A 19,272-nucleotide genomic window follows, 5' to 3' on the forward strand; every position below is an offset into this window, starting at 1 on the left:
TTCCTGGTTTTTTTCTTCATAGCACTTATCACAATCTGAAATTACATGATCTTTTTTTGATCCTTGTTTGTTCTCTGTCTCTCTCAGTTGAATTTATATTATATATAAGCAGAGACTATTTTGTTCACCACAAGAGCTTAATAAATATTTGATGAATATGTATTGGTTAACATTTGTTAAATGTCACCTGCTCTTCAAAATAGCACACTAATTTTACTTAAATAAATTTGTTTATATGGTTTTTCATGATGAGAGATTTCAGAGGCAATTCTCATATCCTGTGTAGTTTTTCTGTACTTTTTCCTCTGCTGAAGTTACTACTTTTAAATTTCATCAAAACTTTTTGCCCTTGGTTGTGTTGGGATTAGAAAGCTGGTTATCTACATCAGTTTACACTATATCCTTTACAATTTTATATGTTTCAGTCAAATCCTTACTTTTTTCTTATACTGGTATTTCAGATGTTAGAATAGTATCTATTCTTTTCTGTATATGTACACTAATTATGTTTTAGTGTAATGTGTATTTCCTAGGGTGATTATTCATTAAAGTAAGTAAAATTATTTAGTTTGGCTAATTGAAATGAATACTCTCTCATCAAAATTATGTATTTTATGCCATAGTTTAATAACCTATAAAGACAAAATTATTTGCTATTTTTACTTTGTCTCTTACTATCTTTAATGTTCCTTTTCTTCCTTATATCAGTGTCTCTCTTTATTCAGTCTCCCAGAATTGCTCATATTCTTATGTGATTTGAGCCTCAGATACAACCAAGCATTGCACTTGATCCAATACCTGGCACTTCTTTTCTGTTTTGTGCCTGTCCCTGACACCTTACCTGTAAGCAATATTTTAGAATCTATTTTAAAATTAGATTAGTATTTAAGAAGCAAGAAAGTGAGATTGTTTAATACAAATCTGGGGTCAAACCCACTACCTTGCCCTTATTTTCTCCTTAGGCATATTGCTTTTGTCGGTAATGGAAAAGTAGTGGCTGTAAGGGGCAGACATGACTCCCAGGTTCTGGAAAGAATAGAAAGAAAACTCTCTTGCTTAAAAGTGAAATTGTACTTCACCCAATTTTCACTGCGTCTTCAAATCCTGTCCTTGAAACTAGCTTCTTGTTCTAGGAAGCCTTCTCTTTTGTCTGGACTCCTTTCAGGAATTGTCATTCATATCACATTCTGGTACATTCTAGTTTTGTAAATGTTTCATGTTGTAGTACTGTTTCCTCCTCTACCCTGAATAATGTAGGGCTTCTTGAAGGCAAGACCATGCTTTAATAGAAAACAAACAAGCAGCTATTTAAATAGTACAGTAACTCTAAATTATATGTCCCATAGGATTCGACTTTAAAATAAATAAATATGTTAATTATCTAGTTTGTGAGAGGGAGTCTAGTCATTTAGATACAATTTCAAAGTTCTGAATTTGAGGTTAGTAAATAGAAAAGGACCATTCTTTATGAGACATCGTCATTTCTTCAGCGTACTTTTATTTATTTATTTATTTTTGCGGTACGCGGGCCTCTCACTGTTGTGACCTCTCCCGTTGCAGAGCACAGGCTCTGGACGCGCAGGCCCAGCGGCCATGGCTCACAGGCCCAGCCGCTCCGTGGCATATGTGATCTTCCCGGACTGGGGCACGAACCCGCGTCCCTTGCATCGGCAGGCGGACTCTCAACCACTGCGCCACCAGGGAAGCCCCAGCGTACTTTTTAAGTTCTGTTCCCTCTCCTCACCCATCACTGCCACTCACCTCCATCATAATTAATTGCAGCTATTTTTATAGAGTAGTTAAAAATGTGCCAATATGCTAAACACTCCACATGTTATTTAAAGCCACACACAACAACAGCCCTACAAAATAAATATTGCAATTGTTATTACTATTATTACTATGATAATTATTATTATTATCAAGATCTCGGTGCACAGAATTGTATTAAAATAATCCTTGGCTCATTCAGGACCTGTGGTTGTTTATTTAGTTATTTAAGTATTGATTTTTAATAGGGTCATAAGCACCTATGACCCCACCACCTGAAACAAACTCTAGGACCATAACCTACATCTAATGTCTGCTCTTCATCAGCCTGTTCCCCTGCTGCCTCCACTGTAGGTCATAGAAAAGTAGATATTATTGTTATCCAGCATTTTTTTTAAAAAGGGTGTATGCATTTTTTGTTTGTCTTTTTTAAAGAAGATGTTGGGGGTAGGAGTTAATTAATTAATTAATTAATTTTTGCTGTGTTGTATCTTCGTTTCTGCGTGAGGGCTTTCTCTAGTTGTGGCAAGCGTGGGCCACTCTTCATCGCGGTGCACGGGCCTCTCACTATCGCAGCTTCTCTTGTTGCAGAGCACAGGCTCCAGACGCGCGGGCTCAGTAGCTGTGGCTCGCGGGTCTAGTTGCTCCGCGGCATGTGGGATCTTCCCGGACCAGGGCTCGAACCCATGTGCCCTGCATTGGCGGGCAGATTCTCAACCACTGCGCCACCAGGGAAGCCCTCCAGCATTTTACATCTGACGAATCTGAGATTGCTGGAGGTTAAGAGGTTTTTTTTAGATCACCCAGTTAGTAAATGGACTGTCTGGGATCCAGACCTAGGTGTGTCTAACTCTGACACTTCACCCTAAACTGCTCATGTGGCCTCCCAATTGTTTATCTGCAAGATGGCTGAGAAGTGGTGCTCAGTGAAGTAAAGTAGATACTGGGACCTAAATCTGTGAAGAGACAATAATGACCTAAGAGTGTACTGGTTCATCTCCAGCCTTGAGCTCTGTTTTGGTTTGCTTGTTTGTTTTCTTTACCCAGCCCTCTGTAGGTTTGTTCATCACTCAGCTGTCTCATGGTTGGGCATATTCCAGTTGGTTCAGGTTTCAAGATCTGAACCAAAAGGAGATATAATTAAGGGCAGCACTATGTAAATTGATTAGGCTTGAAAGAGAATTTTTTTTTCTAAATGACCACCTTGTTGCAAATGGCAGTTTTTAAAATGGTAATTTCAGCATAAAGGCTTTTTTTGTATACTGTAAAAAGAACGGTCTTTTGATCTTCAATTGATGGGGGCTGATATGCAGTCTGATGTTCTCTAGAGGAATACGTATAGATTTATACTTGGTTGTTTTATTCTGCTATTATATTGCACTACAGATGAGAATACACACACACACACTCACACACACACACACACACACACACACACTTTCCTCCTGTAATTCTATACTATATAGAAATGCAAAGTTAAAAACAGACTAATTAGTATGGCTTTAAGAAACCCCGTAGGACGTGTGCCCAGATACCCAGAATAACAGTAGAACTGAAAGTACATCTGCTGGCCATCACAGGGGTTTGTCTTCAGATAATTATTTCCTTTTTGGATTTAATGGAGAAGAATGTAGAACATGATATTGGAAACTTGTCGAGTGACTGATTATTAACAACAGACTTAAACAGAAAGAAAGAGTGAATAACTGGGCATCAAGTGGTGATGAATGAAGAAGTTGTTATTATGACAATGGGAAGAAAAGGTCTCTGTTAATGCCAAGAGTGTGAAGCACAAAGGTCAGGATATTAGGTTATCAAGTCCTTAGCTCTTCACAGTGACCACTGAGGAATAAATAAGATTTATGTAAATAATTTATTGAACTACATTTCCAGCTTCATAGGACAAGTAACGTTACAAAAATAAAGCATGTCAACAACTTATGTGAGGTGTTTAACCTAATTCCCAGCTGTAATTAGGTGGAGTTTTTTGTTTGTTTGCACTAATTAACTTAATTACATCCAGTACTTAGAAAATAAGGTAAACTGCTCAAAATTATGGCTCATACCTTTCTACTTGTGTTGTTGTTCACCATACCTAGGCTAGGAAGTAACCACATGGTATTTTTAATATCTGTTTGGCTGATACAATGTTCTCAAAACTTGAGCACTGATAGATATTATTGTTTCCTTTTTTCAGTGATACAAATCCATATTTTTCCCTTGGATTCCAGTTAGCTGAATTGACTGCCTATGAGGTCCAAATGCCCAGTGTTTTCTAACTTCTTCAGAATATTTTTACCTCAAAATAAAAGAATGCACAAAGTAAGAGTTCCTCCGCCTTGTTGCAATGTGAGTTCCAGTTTGTTTCCAATGGAAAGACTCTCTTTGAGCAGATTGTGGATCCCATAGGGCAGCGGTCCCCAACCTTTTTGGCACCAGGGTCCGGTTTCGTGGCAGACAGTTTTTCCACGGCCGGGGTGGAGGGGGATGGTTCGGCGGTAATGTGAGCGATGAGGAGCAATGGGGAGCGGCAGATGAAGCTTCACTCGCTGGCCTGCTCGCCAGCCTCTCACCTCCTTCTGTGCGGCCTGGTTCCTACCAGGTACCCCTGTCATAGAGCCCTGAGCAGATCATCAGTTGACTCAGCACCTCCTATATATTATACATGATACCAGGCACCAAGCACAAGCCCAGAAGGAACCAGATCTATTTCCTGCCCTCAGGCTTAAGCAGAGTTTAGGGTCTTCTCTATGCCTTTTTCAAGCACCATTTCTCCTCTGAACTGTATAGCACATTCTCAACTCTTCCAAGGCTGGTATTTAACTGGTACCATTCTAGATGCTTACAAGAGAAGTTACTTCATACCCTAAGATGTACAACGGAGGTCTTAGGGTATTTGGAACTAATTCTCCCACTGAACTTGGGTTTAGAAGGACAGGGACTTGGATAGGAGAGGGGGAGATAAATATTAAATAAATATGTACACAAGTAATACATTATAATTGTGAAAAGACATTGTGAGAGACTGCTGTAGTAGACCCTTGGCCAACTTGGCGGTGAGGCAGGGTAACCTTTCATTCAGGGAAGCTGCCTAGTTAAACTCTATATAAGTTTTTAAATTTAATAGCAGTTTTATGACTGTACAAGTAATACTTTTTATTAAAAAAAACTGAACAAGTTAAAGAACATGAAGAAGAAAAAAGTCACCTTAATCCCATACACATAGAGAAAAAAAAAACTGTTTTCTGTGTGTCTACATATATTGAATTTGTTTGTAGTCAGTTACGTCTGTTTATTCATGGTTTCCTCCTTTGCTTTTATTTTGCAATAGCTTTTCCCTTCTGCTACCTCCCAGATCATGTAAAGAGTATTCAAGTCTTTTCCAAATTCTTTTGTGATTTCATTTTTCTTTTGCTTTTAACTCTTTAATTCAGGCAATTTCATTTTTTTGTGAGTAGCCAGTTGTTCCAACCCCATTTATTGGTCATTTTTTCTCACTGATTTCAAATGCTTTCTTTATACTATAATATTCACTTATATATGTGCATCTGTTCCTGAACACTTTTTTCCATTAAAATTTTTTTCCAGTATCACACTGTTTTTATTAGAATCGCTTTAGACTACATTTTGATAACTGATCACTACGTGCAGCCCGCACTTCAGTGTTATGCTTCGCATTCTTGAAAAAAGGAGCATATACGTAAATTAATTGGAATTCCTCTGCATGGGAGATTTGTCTTTTTCTCCCCATTTATTTACTTATTGTATTATTTACAATCGTCTGTATCAGTGGGACTGATGAGTGTTTATTTTCTATTTCAGGTTATAACCTAATACTAATTTATTTATTTATTTATTTAATTTATTTTATTGCTCAAATTATTCCAGCCTTGACCCTTGGGAGCTCTTTCGGTTGGCTCCTGTATCTTTTTGACATACCCCATCAATTTGGTTTCTGTAGTTTGGTGTGTGTGTGTGTGTGTGTGTGTGTGTGTGTGTGTGTAGCACTTTGTTATTTTCTGGCACTACAAGATGCTCCAGGCTCATCTTCTGCATCCCCTTACCCGGCCCTAGAATGAGCCATTGGTCCAAGGATCTCTAGTTCTTCAGTTGGAGAATGGTACTAGGAACAGAGCTTGATCTGGGCGCTCATTGTCAGTCTTTGACTTTTGATCTTTCTGTGGCCTTATGTTTAGATATATATATGTATCTTGTAAACATCATATACCTAAGTTTTTTTTTTTAATGTAGTCTTGTAATCTTGCTCTTTCAGTTACAGAGTTTAGACTTTTTATGTTTACTGTGGTTGTTCATATTAGGACTCATTTTTGTGATACTATTGATTTGTCCTATTTCTGTATTTTTGCTGGATTATTGTTTTGTTTTGTTTTCTTCCTCCTTTCCTGTCTTCTTTTGAATTGACTAACTTTGCTTATGTTCCTTCTGTCTCATTCTATTTTTCCCTCTACTTGTTTGAAAATTACATGCTCTGTGTATACTCTTTTAGTGGTTACCTCAGGTATTTTTACCTGCATTTGACTCAATAAAATCTGAAGTTAATCAACACCTTTACCTTGTTCCCAAACAATACAAGGACCTTAAGATGCTTTAAATGTGATTTCTAGCTCTCATATTGTTGACCTATATTTCAATTCTAGCATATTTTCCTCACAAAAATGTGAGCACTAAATTATGGTTGTACACATTCAATGTTTACTTAGTTTTGTCCACATATTTGTTTCTCTGTATAAACTTTAGAACCAGTTTGTTGATATCTGCAAAATAACTTGCTAGAATTTTTATTAGGATTGCACTGAATCTATAAATCAGGTTGGGAAGAACTGATATTCTGACAATATTGAGTTTTCCTATTCATGAACATTGAATATATCTCCATTTATTTAGATCTTCTTTGATTTCTTTCATCAGGGTTTTATAGTTTTCTTCATATGGGTCTTGTGCATATTTTGTTAGATTTATACCTAAGCATTTTATTTTTTGGTCGTAAATGTAAATGGTATTATGTTTTTAATGTCAAGTTCCAGTTGTTCATTGCTGGTGTATAGAAAGCAATTGACATGTATATATTAACCTTGTATCCTGCAACCTTACTATAATTGCGAACTAGTTCCAAGAGATTTTTGGTTGAGTCTTTCAGATTTTCTACGTAGGCAAACATATCATCTGCAAACAAAGACAGTTTTATGTCTTCTTCCCAATCTGAATACCTTTTGTTTCCTTTTCTTGCCTTATTGCATTAGTAGGACTTCTAATACAATTTTGAAAAGGAGTGGCGAGAGGAAATATTCTTGCCTTGTTCTTGTTCTTAGTGGGAAACTTTCTACTTCCTCACCATTAAGTACAATGTTGTTAGTTTTTTGGGTTTTTGTGGGGTTTTTTTGTGGCTCTTCTTTATCAAGTTGAGGAAGTTCCCCTCTAGTCTTAGTCTATGAATAGATGTTGGATTTTGTCAAATGCTTTTTCTGCATCTATTGATATGATCATATAAATTTTCTTTTTAGCCTGTTGATGTGATGGTTTACATTAATTGATTTTCAAATGTTGAACCAGCTTTGCATAGATGTCATGAATCTCACTTGGTCATGGTGCATAATTCCTTTTATACATGGTCGGTATCAATTTGCTAAAAATTTGTTGAGAATTTTTGTATCTATATTCATGAGAGATATTGGTTTTTGGTCTTCCTTTTCTGCAATGTCTCTATCTGGTTTTGGTGTTAGGGTAATGCTGGACTCATAAAATAAGTTAGGGAATATCCCTCTGCTTCTATTTTCTGGGAGAGATTGTAAAGAATTGGTATAACTTCTTCCTTAAATGTTTGGTAGCATTCACCAGTGAACTCATCTGAGCCTGATACTTTCTGTTTTGGTGGCAGATTATTAGTTATTTATTCAATTTCTTTAATAGATATATGCCTATTCAGATTATCTATTTCACCTTGTAAGAGTTTTGGTGGATTGCATCATTCAAGGTTTTGGTCCCTTTAATCTATGTTATCAAATTTGTGGGCATAGATTTTTTCCTAAGAGTCATTTATTATCATTTTATGCCCATAGGGTCAGTAGTGATGGCTTTACTTTCATTTCTGACATTAGAAATTTGTGTCTTCTCTCTTTTTTATTTAGTTAGCCTGGTTAGAAGTGAAAGTGGACTGAAGCTTGGTTGAATTCTCTAAAAAGTTTCATCTAGAAACAGACAACCCTTCCTCTCAGTTCAGCAAAGAAGTTATTTTTAAAAGCTAAGAAAGCTCCTTGGGTGGAAGGCTCAGAGAAGAGAGTCATCAGTACAGCCATTTTCTATGACAGAATTCCTGAAGTGTACAAAGGCTGCTGGACTGCCAGGACATGGAAAACCTGATGAGACTGGAATCATATGTCAAAATTTCCAGCATAATTTCACTGGATACAGAATTCTAGATTGGTGATATTTTTCTTTAAATACTTTAAATATTTTACTCCACACTTCTTGTATGCATGGTTTCTGAAAAGAAGTTGAATGTAATTCTTATCTTTGGTCTTTCATTGTATGTTTTTTCTCCTCTTTGGCATCTTTCAAAATTTTGTCTTTGCCTTTGATTTTCTCCAGTTTGAATATATGCCAAAGTGTAGATTTGTTGGTATTTATCTTACTTGGTGTTGTCTTAGCTTCCTGGATCTGTGGTTTGTTGTCTATAATTAATTTTGGACACTCAGTCACTTTTGCTTCAAATATTTCTGTTCTCTTCTTTCTTTCTTCTCCTTCTTATTACCATTATGCATACATTACACCTTTTGTAATTGTCCCAGAGTTCTTGGATATTCTGCCCTTTTTTTTTGAAATTGGTTTTCATATTATATTTCAGTCTTGGAAATTTCTACTAACATTTCTTCAAGCTCACTGATTCTTTCCTCAGCTATGTCCAGTCTATTGATGAGTCCATCAAAAGCATTCTTCATTTCTGTTATAGTGTTTTTGATTTCTGGCATTTCCTTTTGATTCATTCTTTGAGTTTCCATCTCTCTGCTTACATTAACCATCTGTTCCTGCATTTTTCATTATAGTCCTTAGCATATTAATCATAGTTATTTTAAATTCCCAGTCTTATCATTCCAACATCTCTGCCATATCTAAGTTTCGTTCTGATACATGCTCTCTCTTTTTTTTTAAGCCAGACATGATGTACTGGATAAAAGGAACTGAGGTAAGTGGGCCTTTAGTGTGAGGTTTTATGTTTATCAGACTAGGGGTTAGGCTGTGTTTACTGCTTGCTGTAGTTGTAGGTGTCAAAGGCAAAAATTGCCTCTGGTGTCCTTGTTTTTATCTCTGCTCCATTCCTTGGGTTTCCCTACAGACTTCTTCTTAAATAAGATCTGAGACATACAGTTCTTTCCATTGTATCCCCCCATCATTATACAAGAGACCTATTGATGAGGTGGTAACGTGTTGGGGGAGGGGAAGCATTCTATAGTCCTATGATTAAGTCTCAGGCTTTTATTTTTTAAATTTTTTTGAGAAGAAATATTATCTTTATTTGAAAATTATGTTATATGTTATGACCCCTAAATATAAGAAATTCAACATGAAATGATTGGAATTCATAAAAGATTTAATAATTAACAAAATCTAATTAAAATAAAATTAGAAAAATACACATACTTAGGAATAAATATAACAGAAAGTAAAAGGACCTATGTGAAGAAAACTGTACTTTTTTATTGAAATACAGAAAACTATGAAGTATCATAATAAAATAGGATCTGAGTTAATGTAAAGACAGTCATATTCTGGAGATAACTCAAAGTCATAAAAACGTCACTTCTTCCTAAATTAATTATGAATGTAATAAAATTCCAGTCATACATCGAGTGATATATGATTTGCTTTTGTAACTAGTAAATTTAGTCTCAAGTTTGTATGAAAGAAAAAAATGGCTGAAAATTACCATGAAAAAAATTACAAAAAGAATTACCAAAAAACCTGAAAAAGAATAATGAGGAGTTCACTTCTTTCTCCAATATTAAAACATATTTAAGGGAATGTTAAAATTATATGCTTTGTAGCTCTCAGTCTTTTAGTGAGCCTGTGGCCCTGGGCTGTGATCTTTACAAGTGCTTCTCAGTTTTCTTTTGTTTTGCTTTGGTTTGTGGAGTTAGGAAGGCTATAGTTGACTGGAGTTGGGTATTTCCCTTTCCCCCCATTGGTTAGACTCTGGTAAAACCCCAGTTAGTTAAGCTTTGGTAAAATAGTTTCTCTTGAGGGCAGGCCTTGTTAGAAGAAGAACAGAATTTTCTGGGCTTTTTTCAAATGGCTCCTTTTTGCCAGAAGTAGGAGGAGATTTTTCTCCAACTTCCCTGAGAGAGCCTGGTAAGACTTTTGGAGGTAGAACTCACAAAAGTGTTGAGGCCCCCTTAATACTGGATTCCCCTGGAATTTTTAACTCTTGAACTTGTCCACACTGAGCCTCCAGTACTTCATCAGTTACTGATTAGGTTTTCCTATCCTGGTACTAGTTCTTGTGGTAGCTTCTGCTCCTGGGCTTCTGCTTCTGTAAGTTGTATTCTCTGTATCTGCCCATCTGTCTCACCAGTTTGGGGGAGCAGTGGTTTGCCCCGTGACCTCATTTCTCTGGTGGATCTAAGAAGGGTTGTTGATTTTGTTTGTTCAGCTTTTCTCTTTTCTCTTGTTGTGAAGACAGGAGTGATAACTTTCAAGCTCCTTACATACTGGACTGGAAACTGGAAGTTCTCTTTTTTTCCGTGTTTTTTTATTTTTACTGTGCCTTATTCATATTTTAAAGAGTTTGGGAATGGCCTACCAAACTGATTGTGTGCATGTTATTTAAATGGAAATGAGATATTAAAGCTATGAAAAGAATGAAGCAAGAATGCTGTTCATATTGGTTGTTATAGTTATTGTGCCTGAGTGTTACACTGAACCAAGAATTTCCTGATAGTGAAATCAAAAGAGAGAAATATTATGGGTTACAGAGTTATCTTTCCTTGCTGAGTGAGCATACCAATTTTTGAGTCAAGACAATATTCTCCTGCTTCAAAATTCTAAAGTAAATCTACCACATGGAATAAACAAGTGGAACATTGAGACATAGAAATATAACAGAAACAGAAAATGTTTTCATCCATCTTTGGCAGATACATATGTTATTTTATATTGCCCTTTTTCACAGTGACTTCCGTTAAAGACCAACATTCATGTTTGACTCCATTAAGGCAGTTCTGAGAGGGTCTGTTTTATGCTCCTGATGAATATTGACATAAGGCGACTCTAGGCTGGAACGTTTACAACCTTAAGGAAAGAATGGGTGGCGTGGGAATCTGTCTTTATTAAATATAACTTTTCTCACTGGGGCTTTAGTACTTGTGTTAGCTGGGGCCCAATAAAGACACCACTTTTTACAACCACACTCTGAACTAACTGAAAAATAAAATATGTCTGTAAGCAGATGGAGGTCACAAACATCACCTTCATTACTCATAAGGCTGATTTTGGAAAATGTGGCTTCTAGGTGTAGGCAAGGAGACTCCTCAGTACTCAACCCCAGAAACAGACTGATGAATCTACAGGGTGTCGGGCAGGCCTGGACCAGGGAAGGCCCTCACAAAGGGATTGGGAGGCGCAGAGAAGAACATGTGCTCTTTTCCCAAGTGAAAGTAGAGGAGTTAAGTACATACCCACTCTTGACTTCCAAACTCCCCAGTCAGACCAGCTCGCAAGGGCAGAGAGAAGCCAAGATGTTTCGTTACTTGGATTCTTCCCCTAGGAAGGAAGCAAGAGGAGTAGGGAAGAAGCATTCACAAAAGTGTATCTGGATAGGTGATTCAAGGCTCTACTGTCTGGCAAGAGCTTCAAAGCAGTGGCTGCTGATTTAAGACATATTCATAATATCAGTCGCACTCGTGGATGTCACATCTGCGTTTCTGTTATGAAAGTTGAGAGTTTTAAGCAGCTGGTCGCTCAGATGGAAGATGCCCACCTTGGCTTGAGCTGGTAGACAGGGTAACCTGTGAGTAAGGCCAAAATCCTCTTCAAGAAGCAGTGGCAGGTGCTTGATTGGGACACCCCACTTGTACACCATAGTGCATGAACGAAGTGATTTTGGCCTAGAAAACAATGCATTATCTGCTTTTAGAGTTGTAACAAAAGGTCAGTCATACCCAGGGATAGGCCAGAGTCTAAGCAGCATAAGCTCTTGGTATGAGCACTGGGCTACATTAGCTGAAAAATGTACCCCCCCAGGTAACAAACACAGTGACTTCCTGAATCAAGCAAATGGGGAGTTTAGCGTTCTGAAATAAGATTCATTTTTGGGATAGTTGGAGGTTTTGTGGTAAGATACATTTCATTTTAAAGGGAAAGATGAGAAATCGAGATAATAGATATGTGGGGGAAAAGTAGATATCTAGGGTCTCCTTTTTGATTTGCTGCCAAAATATTAACCAAACTGTGTCTTATTAAGCAAGTCAGTAATTTAATAGGTTAGGCTAATTAACCACAAACAGTCAAGTTTTAGTGACATAGCTATACCACAAACAAGCATTGGGAACTATGCACAGTAAGTGGTCTGAGCTGTTACAGAGTTCAGCTGGGTTGTCCAGAGCAGAATTTCCATCTTTTGCAGCTTCCTTCCAAGGGTTCCACTGGGAGCTTAATATGAGCAGCTGAAAAGTGTGCATAACTGTTAACGCTTCCATTTCTCTCAGCAAAGAGATTTAATTAAACTCAGTTATACATATAATTCACACATCTTTGATTGTTCTTTCTAAGCCCCTTTCAACATTGCTTTGGCTGCTAATTTGCAGCTTGCTTCGAGTGGAGGGGAAAGACTTATGCAGAATAAATATATTTGGTATTTTTTCTTTGTTTAATAAAGATGGAGCTGATAAACACATCCAGTAATTAGGGGAAACTATGTATGCCCTGGAAGAAGGAAATTTGGATAATAACAATTTCATAAAGTTAGTGAGAGTCACTATTATTCTATACTTATTGGCCCACGACAGGTTGAATTCCTTTTTTTCATGTTTGTTGGAGGTGTCATGGGTTACAGTGTTTCAGAATCTGTATTTGATTTAAATTAGACTGAATGCTAAGTTCTTCACTAGGTAAATGCATTATAAAGGAAAGAAGAGAACTGGCAGATCTCTGCTGAATTTCAGTACCAGATTTCAGACCACTCATCTACTTAGAAACCATTGATAGTTCTCCACTACCCACAGAATAACTCCTATAAAAGCAAATTTGGTAAAATTTGCTTCCATAATTTGGCCTGATTCTAACTCTCCAGAGACTAAACACTCTTATGTCTACTCGTATTAATCTGTGGCTTTTCTTCAGACCCTACGTGTTTCCCCTTGTCTGCTGTTGTCTGCTTAATCCATTCTTTATTCTGTGTAGCACAGTGGTTACAAGCACAGCCTCTGTGTTTCAGACTTGGCTCTACGGCTTAGTAGTTGAGCAGTCTTGGACAAATTTCTTAATCCATCAGTGCCTCAGTGTATGTATCAATAAAATGGAGCTAATAATAATATTTATTTCCTAGTGTTGCCATGAGAATGAAGTGGAACATTGCATATAAATTGCTTAAAACAGTGCTTGACTCATAGTAAGCATGCCATAAGTATTAGCTCTGACGCTAATGGCGATGATGATGATGATGGTCATGATGATGAATGGAATGCCCTTCTCCAGCATCTACTTATTACAAATTTTGCTCATTCTAGGTCAATTCAAATTCCAACTTCTCGGGTTTCCCTGATGGCACAGTGGTTGAGAGTCTGCCTGCCGATGCAGGGGACACGGGTTCGTGCCCCAGTCCAGGAAGATCCCACATGACGCAGAGAGGCTGGGCCCGTGAGCCATGGCCGCTGAGCCTGCGTGTCCGGAGCCTGTGCTCCGCAACGGGAGAGGCCACAGCGGTAAGAGGCCCGCGTACCGCAAAAAAAAAAAAAAAAAAAAAAAAAAAAAATTCCACCTTCTCTAAGAAACCATCCCTCACTTCCCCATATTTCTAGTTTATATTTATTTAAGTGGACTAAAATACATGTTGAAGAGTGGTGGTATATGGGAGAACATAAGTAGAACCAACTAGCTTCATGAAGAAACTGAATTTTGATTGAAATTTTCTAATGCAGTGGTCATTAATGTAAGTTAACAGAGCGAAAAATGGTCAATCTGAGTAAAGAGAAAGATGGGGTGATGTAAGATAGGAAAAAGCAGAGCATTTATGAAGAAATGTCATGGGTTTTTGTTTGACTATACATAAAGTTATCCGAGGTAGGATGTGATTCTGATGCTGAGGAAACAGGACAGGGCTAGAGAGATTATCTCTAGTTGTGTTGTGAAATTCCAGTGAACAGACCTTCAGAGATCTTTCACTTTCATCCATTATCTGTCTATTTTATTTTTATAAATATTTGTGTGCAGCACATTTTTATAATAGTATCTTCTTTATATTCATAACACATTGATGTAGTTAACAGAAGGCAAAAAGGATCCCTGTTTTATGGGAAGGTGGCTCCAAGAAGTTAATTGAATGGCCCAGGTCTCAGACCCTTAGAAGGGATGCCAGAGTGTCCTTTACTAGGTCATTGATGATCATATGAAATAGTATGGTCCTGATACAGACAGTGTGGTACTCTATTCAGTTCTAGTGTGCTGAATACACCATGCTGTGGGCTGCAGTAATGCAGCTCTGTTTTTCTTTGGATTACCTGTAGTACCTCAACTGCATGTTCTGCACTCATTATAGTAGGATTCCTGTCGTGTCCCAACACTTTTTCAGGCCTGAGAAGGTAAAGCCTCATTATAGCCAGAATGACTTGGTCCCACTCAACTGTAGGCACTGAGGCTAAGAAAGCTCTTACTGAATTCTCTAGTTAATCCCTGTAAGTCAGACATATTTAGTGGATTTACCCATCTGCTGCTAAGATATAGAATTAATCTTCTACAAGGTAACCTATATATGGGCGCTCTGGACCCACACAAGCCTATTGCTGTGTTCTTGCTCCCCTCTTGAGTTTCTTATTTGCACAAGGACCTGAGGCTTCCCTGAATCTCGTAGCAGTTGACCAAGGTTCTGGTACTCTGCCTAGCCTTTACCGTCACTGTTCTCAGAGATTATGTCCCCCAGGAACTGGCTGAGGTTTTGTTCTTAACTAGATATTCCACTAGTAACCATGGTACCATTGCCATTCTCTGTCTACTGAGTTTGGCCACCAGCACAAGCCACAGATTAGTCCTGGGGTTACTACACACATTGGACTCTGACCACTGGGGGTCAATCCTATCCCTAGATAACTTTTCTATAGACAATCTCTGCCCATTGCAGACTAGCCTGCTGGAGAGATCCCACTACACTTGTAGCTTGTGTTTATACCCAAGACTCTTGAGCTGAATTTACTCCAGACCCTGAGTGTCCCTCTTTAAAAAATATGTGGAGGGCTTCCCTGGTGGCGCAGTGGTTGAGAGTCTGCCTGCCGACGCAGGGGACACGGGTTTGTGCCCCGGTCCGGGAGGATCCCACATGCCGCGGAGCGGCTGGGCCCGTGAGCCATGGCCGCTGAGCCTGCGCATCCGGAGCCTGTGCTCCGCAACGGGAGAGGCCACAACAGTGAGAGACCCGCATACCGCAAAAAAAATAAATAAATAAATAAAAATAAAAATAAAAATAAATTAAAAAATAAAAAATATGTGGAAAGAAAATGAGGTATTCCTCTATAGGCTGGTTGAATATTTAACAGGAGTCTGCCTCACTTTCAAACCTCCCTTATTTTATTTTAACTTTTCTTTAGTAAGGATATATAATAATTTTTAAGGTATTTTAGATGTCATTGTTAGTAGTTTTGAAAAAAAACCCTTCTATTTTCTATATTCCAAGTGTCTTCAGTTTTCCACAACTGTCACTGAAATCTCTTTCTGATGGTCTTTCACTCTTATTGTTGTTGTGGTTGTTTTTAAGTGTGTCCCTTCAGCCATGTGTATTGTACAACCAAGCTTAATAGTTAGACTGAAGTTCTAGGCTTTGAGCTCCCCAGTTGGCTCAATCAAGACCGAAAGAGCCAACACAAGAGCTGATGTATGCAAGGGATGGATGTCCCCACTGGGAGCATTCCAGTTAGGGACAGTGACTTTTTGTTTGAGGAATTGCTGATTCAAATGTGTATGAGTTAGGCAGGGACTTGATTGCACTTGCAATGCAATGCTCAATAAACATTGCCATTGGAACTTCCCTGGTGGTCCAGTGGTAAAGAATCCACCTTCCAATTCAGGGGACAAGGGTTCGATCCCTGGTTGGGGAACTAAGATCCCACATGCCACGGGGTAACTAAGCCTGCATGCCACAACTACTGAGCTCGCACGCCTCAATGAGAGAGCCCACGTGCTGCAAACTACAGAGACCACGCACTCTGGAGCCCCTGCGCCACAACTAGAGAGAGAAAAACTGCATGCCACAACTAGAAAGGAAAACTGCACGCCACAACTAGAGAGAAGCCTGCACACCACAACAAAGAGCCCGTGCTGTAACAAAAGATCCCGACGCCTCAACGAAGACCCCGCATGCCTCAGCTAAGACCCAACGCAGCCAAAAAAATTAAGAAAATAAATAAATAAACAAATATTTTTTAAAAAATGGCCATCACCTTTCCCAGCACTGTTATCATCATCATCGTGAGCTGATATTCTTTAGGAACAAGCCTACACTTTTGTGGATATGCGTTTTAGGAATACATTCTCTGTGTGTAAACTGTTGTAAGATGGGGTGGAATAACCTTGTAAAAGTGAATGAGTTTTCATTTTTTAAAAAATATTTTATTTATTTATTGGCTGTGTTGGGTCTTCGTTGTGGTGCGCGGTCTTCTCATTGCGGTGGCTTCTCTTGTTGTAGAGCATGGGCTCTAGGTGTGCAGGCTTCAGTAGTTGCAGCACACAGGCTCAGTGACTCACAAGCTCTAGAGTGCAGGCTCAGTAGTTGTGGTGCACAGGCTTAGTTGCACAGCACGTGGGATCTTCCCAGACCAGGGCTCGAACCCGTGTCCCCTGCATTGGTGGGTGGATTCTTAACCACTGTGCCACCAGGGAAGTCCGAGTTTTAATTTCTTATGTTCAACTTTGGTTCAGAGGATAAGTGAAGCAAACAATATGGTAGAAGGTGTCAGTTCAATATAGCAGAGGTGCACTATGTGCAGAAATGGTAAAGGTCAGGGAAGTCAACTGAGGCCAGGGAGGGAGCCAGGGACTCCACTGACTAATCAATCAATTGATTGTTTAGGGCCTCGTACACTTGGTGAGAAGAAAGTGATAGGAAGGAAGCCTTTATATAAGGTTTTTGAGGAAGGGAGTGTCATGACCACACTTTTGTCCTAACAGGCTCCTTCTGTCTGCTGTGAAGAGAATGGACTGTAAGGGCCAAGAGGGGAAGCCAGGGGGCCCCGTGAGGTGCTGTTGATGTAGCGCAGGGGCAAGATGGCTGTGGCTATGTTTGGAAGTTAGGCGTGGAGATAGTAAAATGTTGTATCAAACAAACACTGAACAATAATTCATACAAATAATTAACTTAGCATAAGTGCTAAAAAAGAAAAGTGTTAAAATGCTAAAAATTAAACATATTAGGAAAAAGAATTTATGATAATACGGCAAAGAAGGAGTAGCCTAATATCAATACATAAGGAACTCATTACATGATAGGAAAACATAAAGTCTGTAATAAAGAGTCCACTCTGCTTGCCTTTGTGAGCTGATTGGTTGATATTTATTCACAAACTTCGTAACAGATTCTAGACAAGTATGTTGACTTTAAAAAATCTTGGGACTTCTCTGGTGGCACAGTGGTTAAGAATCTGCCTGCCAGTGCAGGGGACACGGGTTTGAGCCCTGGTCCGGGAAGATCACCCATGCTGCGGAGCAACCCAGCCCGTGCACCACAACTACTGAGCCTGCACTCTAGAGCCCGCGAGCCACAACTACTGCAGCCTGCATGCCTAGAGCCCATGCTCCGCAACAGGAGAGGCCACCGCAACGAGAAGCCCACGGACCACAGCAAAGAGTAGCCCCTGCTCGCCGCAGCTATAGAGCGCACGTGTGCAGCAACCAAGACCCAATGCAGCCATAAATAAATAAATAAATAAATTTATTAAAAAATAAATTAAATAAAATAAAAAATCTAGTGCCATCCAGAGAGAAAAGAAAAACTTTTTCAAAGTGGATGGAATTCACTCACTGGACCAGAAAGGGTCACTATTTCTGAGAGTCAGAACAGTTCCAAATATTTGAGGTAAAAAACATAAATAATGTGTTTTAATATAATCTAGATGGTATAAATTGAAATTTTCATCTAGCTTTTATTGTTGTCATTTAAAAATATTACCAATAGGACTTCCCTGGTGGCTCAGTGGTTGAGAGTCCGCCTGCCGATGCAGGGGACATGGGTTCGTGCCCCGGTCCAGGAAGATCCCACATGCCGCAGAGCGGCTGGGCCCATGAGCCATGGCCGTGGAGCCTGCGCGTCCGGAGCCTGTGCTCCGCAACGGGAGAGGCCACAACAGTGAGAGGCCCATATACCGCAAAAAAATAAATAAATAAATAAATAAATAAATATTACCAATAGAATGTAAATTGGTGCAGCAACTATTAAAAAGTGTGGAGTTTCCTCAAAAAATTAAAAATAGAACTACCATGTGATCCAGCAATTCCACTTCTGGGTATTTTTCTGAAGAAAATAAAAACACGAATTCAGAAAGATGTATGCACTTCTATGTTCATTGCAACATTACTTGCAATAGCCAAGATATGGCAGCAACCTAAGTGTCCATCAACAGATGAATGGATAAAGAGATGTGGTATATATAAAATATAGGCAATGGAATACTCCTCAGCCATAAAAAGGAATGAAATCTTGCCATTTTCCACAACATGGATGGACCTAGAGACTATTAGGCTGAGTGAAATTAGTCAGACAGAGAAAGACAAATACTGTATGATTTCATTTATGTGTCGAAACAAAACAAATGAACAAACATAAAACAGAAGCAGACTCAACCACTTGAACTGGTGGTTGCCAGAGGGATGGGAGGGATGAGTGAAACAGGTGAGGGAGACTAAGACATAGGAGCTTCCAGTTATAAAATCAACAGGTCACGGGGCTGTAATGAACAGTGTAGGGAATAGAGTCAATAATATTGTAAGAACTGTATATGGTGACACATAGTAACTAGACCTGCAGGGGTGATCATTTTGTAATGTGTAAAAGCAGTGACTCACTATGCTGTACACCTGAAACTAATATAAGATTGTAAGTCAACTATGCTTCAATAAAAAAAATTCCCAGCGGAATATTTTATATGTGAAGAATCTAGAAAACTGAGAAGAAAGGCAGGCCAGTGTTGCTGGGCCTCATCTAGGGGCAGGACGGGCGGACGGGCGCCTCCCAGTGGACGCGGAGTAGGAGACGGGGGCGGGGGGTGGGGTGGGGATAGAGTGAAATGACAG

This window comes from Mesoplodon bidens (assembly GCF_964165515.1).
Source record: "Mesoplodon bidens genome assembly, chromosome: 3".
Taxonomy (NCBI): Eukaryota; Metazoa; Chordata; class Mammalia; order Artiodactyla; family Ziphiidae; genus Mesoplodon; species Mesoplodon bidens.